Below are 6,935 nucleotides of genomic sequence, written 5' to 3' on the forward strand. Positions count from 1 at the left end.
TTATTATTAAATTAAAAAATATAAAATTCAACATTCATGCAAAAGTTAATGACATAAAAGTTTTAATCTTTATACATTACATATGTAATCACATAAAAATCGTGTTTAAATATAAAACCTCTTTTAAATTAAGAATTTATTTGGGGCAACTCCAACTTAAAAATAAGATGTTGCGCAGCAGCTTATTGTCTGATGTGCAACAGCTGCGTGCGGAAAAACAGGCTTTCTGTTTATTTTTTGCAGTTTGAAAATAGTTGTGTTGTTATTATGCTTTGATAAATGACTAACTTGTTAATGTATAGTAATGTTGTTTGTAACGAAACACTTCATACGAATACATTTTATATTTTAAATGCAAAAATTCAATGCAAAATATTACAAAATAAAAATAAACACATCACTTAACAGTGATAAACATGATTACTAAAATTAAGATAAATATTATTAAAATAGTGATTAACAGTATGATAATATTATTTTTTAAATGTAGAAGGCGTATGTCACGAGCTAAATCGTCATTCAGAAATACTCTTCATGTTCGATCACTGTCAGCGGTGGAATCTTTCAGTATATCTGTCTATCGAAAATAGTCACAGTTTTTTGTGATTCTCCATGGCCGCCTATAAAATTATCTCTTGTAGTTATATGACTGACGTGAAGTTAGTAGCGAATTTTGAAGTTCACAGTGGCAGTGCAATCCTCAGGAGATACAAGAAATCCTTAAGCTCATCTTTCGTGAATGCTTTAAAAAACATATATAACATAAATATGTAATTATAGTTTTATCCATTCGTGAGGTTTCAGAAAATTCAGTAGATATATCAACGAATATGTCACTACAAGAAAACAATGGACCTTATAAGAAAATGGTTATTGATTGCCTTTAACCCATATAATACTAAGCTCGTGTGTGTCACATATGCATATCACCAAAACAGGTCATCCAAAAGAACCTCAAAAATTGTAGCATAAGAAAATAGAGGAATTTAGTTGTCTTCATTAGGATTTCACATGTGACACAAAGCAATAGCAGCAAACAGGTCATCCAGAATAACCTATAAGGTCAAACGTCTCTTAATGGGCCTCTAAATCCTGCCAAAAAATAAATAAAAGAAATAGAAAAAAAAACTTACAAACGGCGTAAAAAACTAAAACAATCAATATTAGATACACACAGAATGGGAATAAACATGTGTTGTCTAAAATACTGATATAATAAACATTGAATCTCTTTAACAACTATTACAATTAATAATACAAGAAAAACTTCAATCACTCTTCAACTATCGCATTTGTAATTCATTCCCTCAACTTTGTCATCTCTCTTACACGTTCATCGTCTTTAGTACAGGTCTCGGAACAACATTTTCAGCCTGTGACAAAGACTGTCTGAGATGGTACTCATGTGTCACGACAAGGATATGTTTTAGAATCCTCGTTTGCGCTATGAAAGTTCTTGTCGTTCAGAGAAGGATGTCGTCGAATATAATTATGTAGAGTCATCGTGGCAATCACAATATGTGCTTGTTTGTGAACTAGGTAAGATGACATATTACAAAGTATAACTCATTTATTATTTCAAACACCAAAAACCCTCTCAATAACACCTCCTTAAAGATGAATGTTTTTTGTTTAACATTTCTTTCTTGTCTCGCATGGCATTTTTTGCTTGCTTTAAATTAAGTATGTGGTATCTCTTATCAGGATAGTGTTTGAGATACCCTCGTTGTAACGGATATCTAACATCGACCAAATAGTATTTACTTGATGTGAATTGAATGATTACTGACTTAGTCTCAAGCAAATCAGTAGGTAGATGTGGGAAGTTGTATCTGTTATTTCGTGTTACGGATATGAAAATTTGATTGTCACGTACACTGCCATCTCAACCAATCATGGCAAAAGTGAATCACATGTTGATGTCGCATACCACAATGACTTTTTTTTTGTCGAGGACCCACAATGGTCTATGAATATTATTTTCTCATTATTTGAAACACGTCCACCAACATGTGTTCCATCGATTGCTCCAATAAAATTATCGAAAGATAATGAAGGTTTACATAATTACAATATTTATATGAAAATTGAATCTAAAAATATGAGAAATTACCTTAAAGTATGGCATATATCATGCATTTGTGTGAAATCTCTGTAGGGGTTCGTTCGAATATAAGATCTGTTAGTTTTATGATTTGTGAAGAAAAACTTACAAGTACATTTAACTCTGCTAAAAACTATCTACAAATCATTTCGGATGAGTGTTGAAATTGCTTCAAAACTTCTGACATTGATTTATTATGCGATTATATGTATAGGGTTATTGTTAACATCTCTTGCGAAGTCGTTCTGGATGAGTCATGAAGTTCATATTTCTATATAGTTCCTCCAACAAATCGATGAATACAACCCATGTCATGCGCAACATATTGTCAAATCATGTTGGGTGGCTCACAAGCAACTCCCCAACCCATTTTTTGCTAACATATGAGGATGTCGTGCAGGGGGAGTTCTCTATGTGCGAGTTATAATATTCGTATATCATGCATAAGACATTTGCAACTCTCATTCTACGTCCTTCTCTAGTTGCATACATATATTTTGGTATTGAAGTGGCTAACACATAAGCATCTATGAATTAGCTAAAAAATCATATATGCTTAAGAAAAAAACTAACATAAGCAAATAACAATAAGAAGTAAATACATATATATATATATAGATCCGTGTATGCATGTATTTATGCATGGTGCATGTGAGCATGCATGTATGCTTGGATGCATGTATGTATATATATATGCATGCATGTATGTATGTATGTATAGAAGCTTACGTTGTGAGGATTGTTCCATTTACAAAGCCACCATAAGAGCAGGAAGTGACGTTGCATCCTGCAGTAGTGGGCTGAGCAGTAACATTTCCCAGCATTAAGTTGCTTCCTCGACATTGCATGCTTGAACATGATATATAGAGCGTAAAACTATACATAGAACTATAATAGGTATTATTATAATTAGAAAGAAATTACAGAAAACTAAAAATTATTAATTTCCTATTTTACTTGTAATTTTATTTATTTTATTTTTTTAGCACTTTTGGTACTCACTGTTAAGTGAGTTACGTATTTGAACTTTCGTTATGTTTTAAAATGAATTTATGCTTATGCAGTATCAAATATATGGTTGTCACAATTATGTTTTAAATAACTTTACTTAATAGGGGCAGAATGATATTTTTTTTTCATAAACAACTGTTTTCACACAGCTGCAACAAATATGCAGCAAACTTCCCCGCAACAGCTTCCCTACAGTAGTTTCCTGGTTCAGCGCAGCTACAGTTGAAAAGCTAAGAAGCTGTAGTTGCCACAAATAAACCCTTAGGTTAGACTATTAGAAACCCTAATGAGTGTTATGGACTGTGACCGATAAAACAAATGGCCTTAACCTCTAAAACTTTACAGGTGTGCTAGGATGAAGTAACATGTGGTTACTGACAATGACATCTTTAACTACCTTTAGCTAAGCAATTCTCCATTTCTCATCGTTATGACTCTAAGTAAAGATTTATGGTTATATGTCTTGTTCATAGTTGAAGGGTATCAATGCACCCAAAATGATAGAAAGTCAATAATATCTTGATCGGGGCATTATGCCCAATTTTTATATTAATATGCATATTTATTCTTATTATACAAACTTAATTATTTCAGAATCAGAGTTCAACTCCATATAGAAATCTCTAATTCCCAATTTTACCCTCATTTTGTAGGAGTCCTACTCAATCTTGAGGTCACACCACACTAAAAATTTCACTATTAAAGAGGGTAAATATTACAAATTAATTCACACTCAAGCCTCTCTACAATCTTAGAATTCACAAAGACTCCTTTCTCACCTTTGCACAAGATACCTCATGAAATTCAACTTCGCTCGCTCTTTTGAGTACTTCCTTTTCCCAAAATTAAAATGATGACTTATATCCTATACTGCATAATTTTAGTTACAGGTGCATATCATCACCTCTGAGCACCTAGTTTTTTGGGTGCTCTAGTTCCAAAACTTGAAATGCACTTTGTTTGGGTATTGAGGCACCTGTATTGGCACTTGAGCACTGAACAAAGTGTTGGGGCACTCCAATTATAATGCCTAGGCACTGCACCCAACATAGGGGCACTCGGTGAGGGAGTTATAAGTGATTTCCTTAGCACGGTGAGCCACTCCCTGATATTGATTGCATCTAATTCACCTCCTCTAGATGTGTGCCATTTTATAGTAATATAATGTGGTGTGGCTCAACAATGGTGTCAATTTTTTGAAATTCAATTAAAGCCAAACATAGCTTCTGTTTCTCAATTATAAGGACCATAGTCAACATATATGCGGGATTATTATCCATGTATCTTCTAAAAAAATATTCGACCATCTTCTAAGAGCGAACAAATAAAGTGACACCTTAGTTGAACGTGTTTCATCCTCACATAAAATGCAACATTCTTTGTTGGATAAATAACACTCATATTCTCACCATGACGCCTTTTAATCCCTTGCTCTTTTCTAAGTTTTGCCATAAAGCCCTGTAGTCAAATCATCGACTTTATAGCTTTAGTAATAACAATGTATTCAACTTTGATAGTTGAAAGTGCAATAATCTATAACCTAGATACCCCACACATTGTTGTGTTTCCTAAAATATGGATATGACCTATTATACTTCCTTTATCATCAATATCTCATACCATATCTGAATCAACATATAGCCGTATATTAATCTATGCACTTTCAAAATAAAGTGTCTTGTTAAATGTTCCTCTCAAGCATATGAGAATCCACTTCACCGCCTCTCCTTTGTTGGCATCAAATTTTTGTGTTATGAGTTTATGATGCTCGCTAGAGCGCTATAGAATATTGTTTGATGCATGCGTTGATTCTCAAGTACAAGACATTCATTTCAGACATACCAACTTTCATTGAAGAAGAAAATGGTCAGTTCATCGAGCTAGACTCTAACCATCACATAGAAAAACATCGATCATCATTTTGTCTGTCATATGGTTTCAATCGATCCAACAAATCTCATTCGTCATGCCACACGTGAAACTGACTTTAATTGGATTGTCCATAAACAAAGTTGTCCAAATGATCTTGAATGGAAAAATGAATCGCATGAGTGCGTCCACAACATAAATTTTGCCTATGGAGGACACCCATTTCGCTATGATTTTGTGCATGAGTCAGCAACGAGAGAATCAAGGCTTTTAAGTAACAATAATAATAATAATAATAATAATGATAAGTTGTTGGCATCAATTTTTGATGTCACAAGTGTAACGTGTCCAGTGGACAACTCGAGATGGTCTATGGTTCGTCCGTTGCATTCGATAGCTCAAGACACGCACCTGGAGATCCCCAGCACTTGTTCGGAGCAAGAAGCCAATGTTGGTGGCGATTTAGCCCTGTTCGGTAAAACCCACTTTAGAAGGGTCCATTCAAGACGTGAGAAATGATTGATATTCATTCTTGTGTCTAGGTATCACCATGCATCCATTTGAAGCCTCCCACAGCTATAAGAAGTAAAAAAATCCTCCTACGCACGCTACAGGAAAAGTTAGGGTTTGGGACACCTTACCACGTTGTGGTTTAGGACAACTGCTGGCAGCAATTTCCTCATTGATTCACCAACAATAATACTCCATTATGGAGTTATGAGACTACATTTCACTCATACAGAGTCCCTCATAGCTTACGGATCAAAAAAATCCTCAGTCGGCGTTCCTGGCGAAAATCAGGGTTTCAGGTCAGACCGGCACTCAGACGTCGACCTCGGGTGCCTAGGTGCCGAAACTGCCTTCCTAGACATCCAACCTGAGAGTACGGAAGTCTGGCGCTGGTCTCTGGGATCCTTGGCACCAATCCAAGATATTAAGCTTTGATTAAGCCCCGGGTGATCCGGGCTAGGATTGGTTTTGGTGAATTTTGGTGAAAATTTTTTGTAATTTGAAAATTTTAGGAAATTTGGTGAGTTTTGGTGGAAATTGGGTGGAGTGAGGGTAGGGATGGAGTGTGGAGCATGGATTTATGTGTAGTGATGTGTATGTGTAAGGGGTGATGTGAGTGAAGGTATTGATGTGTAGAGTGAGGTGTGAGGGTGTGAATGACAAAGCCACCCAAAGTCTACCTAAGGCCTTATGATCCTATGAGAACTTCCTTGAGTTTCATCATGTTGATCTTAACCGTCCAAAACAAGTGTTGAGGGTCTGAGGCCACCCATGTAAAACTTTGCAAAAGAGACAGGAAGTGGTTTGAACTTCTGAGTATGGTGGGTCCCATCACTAATGTTCTAGAATAGTCAATAGAGAAAATCTATGGCTATATCTTAAGTTATAGAAGAGAGTACTAGACCTAACCAAAATGAGGTCAACAAGACGGGCTTTGGTGGCATCTCCGAAATTTTGGAAGCTAACTAAACATGTGGTTCCATTGAAGACCAACACCCGAACGTCCTTCAAGTTGAGTCCACGAGCTGATCTAAGTGTCCCCGAGTTGAAAATAAAAAGAATGCGGAAGCTACTTTCCTTAGAATCCATATCTCATAGTTGGTGGCTTCATGCACTAATGACCCCAACACAACATAAGCAACTTCTTTCCAACAGATTATATGAATTTTAGATGCAACTCCGGAATTTTCAGAGGAAATGAAACTGTATTTGTTCTCTATGATGTTTCTTGAAGATTTGATATGGGGAAAGTTTTCAATGGTGATGCATGTTGATCATAGGGTGGCTCACCTACATTATTTTTCTGAGATAAATAACATTTGAGGGACATTTTTTTTCTTAATTATATTCTCGTGGGACATTTCTATTTGCTTATAGTTTTTATGGTGCTTTGAATATTTAAACTTTTTTAGACATCCAACTTGATAAATATATATATATA

The sequence above is a fragment of the Phalaenopsis equestris genome, unplaced genomic scaffold, assembly GCF_001263595.1.
Source record: "Phalaenopsis equestris unplaced genomic scaffold, ASM126359v1 Scaffold001343, whole genome shotgun sequence".
NCBI classification, from domain to species: Eukaryota; Viridiplantae; Streptophyta; class Magnoliopsida; order Asparagales; family Orchidaceae; genus Phalaenopsis; species Phalaenopsis equestris.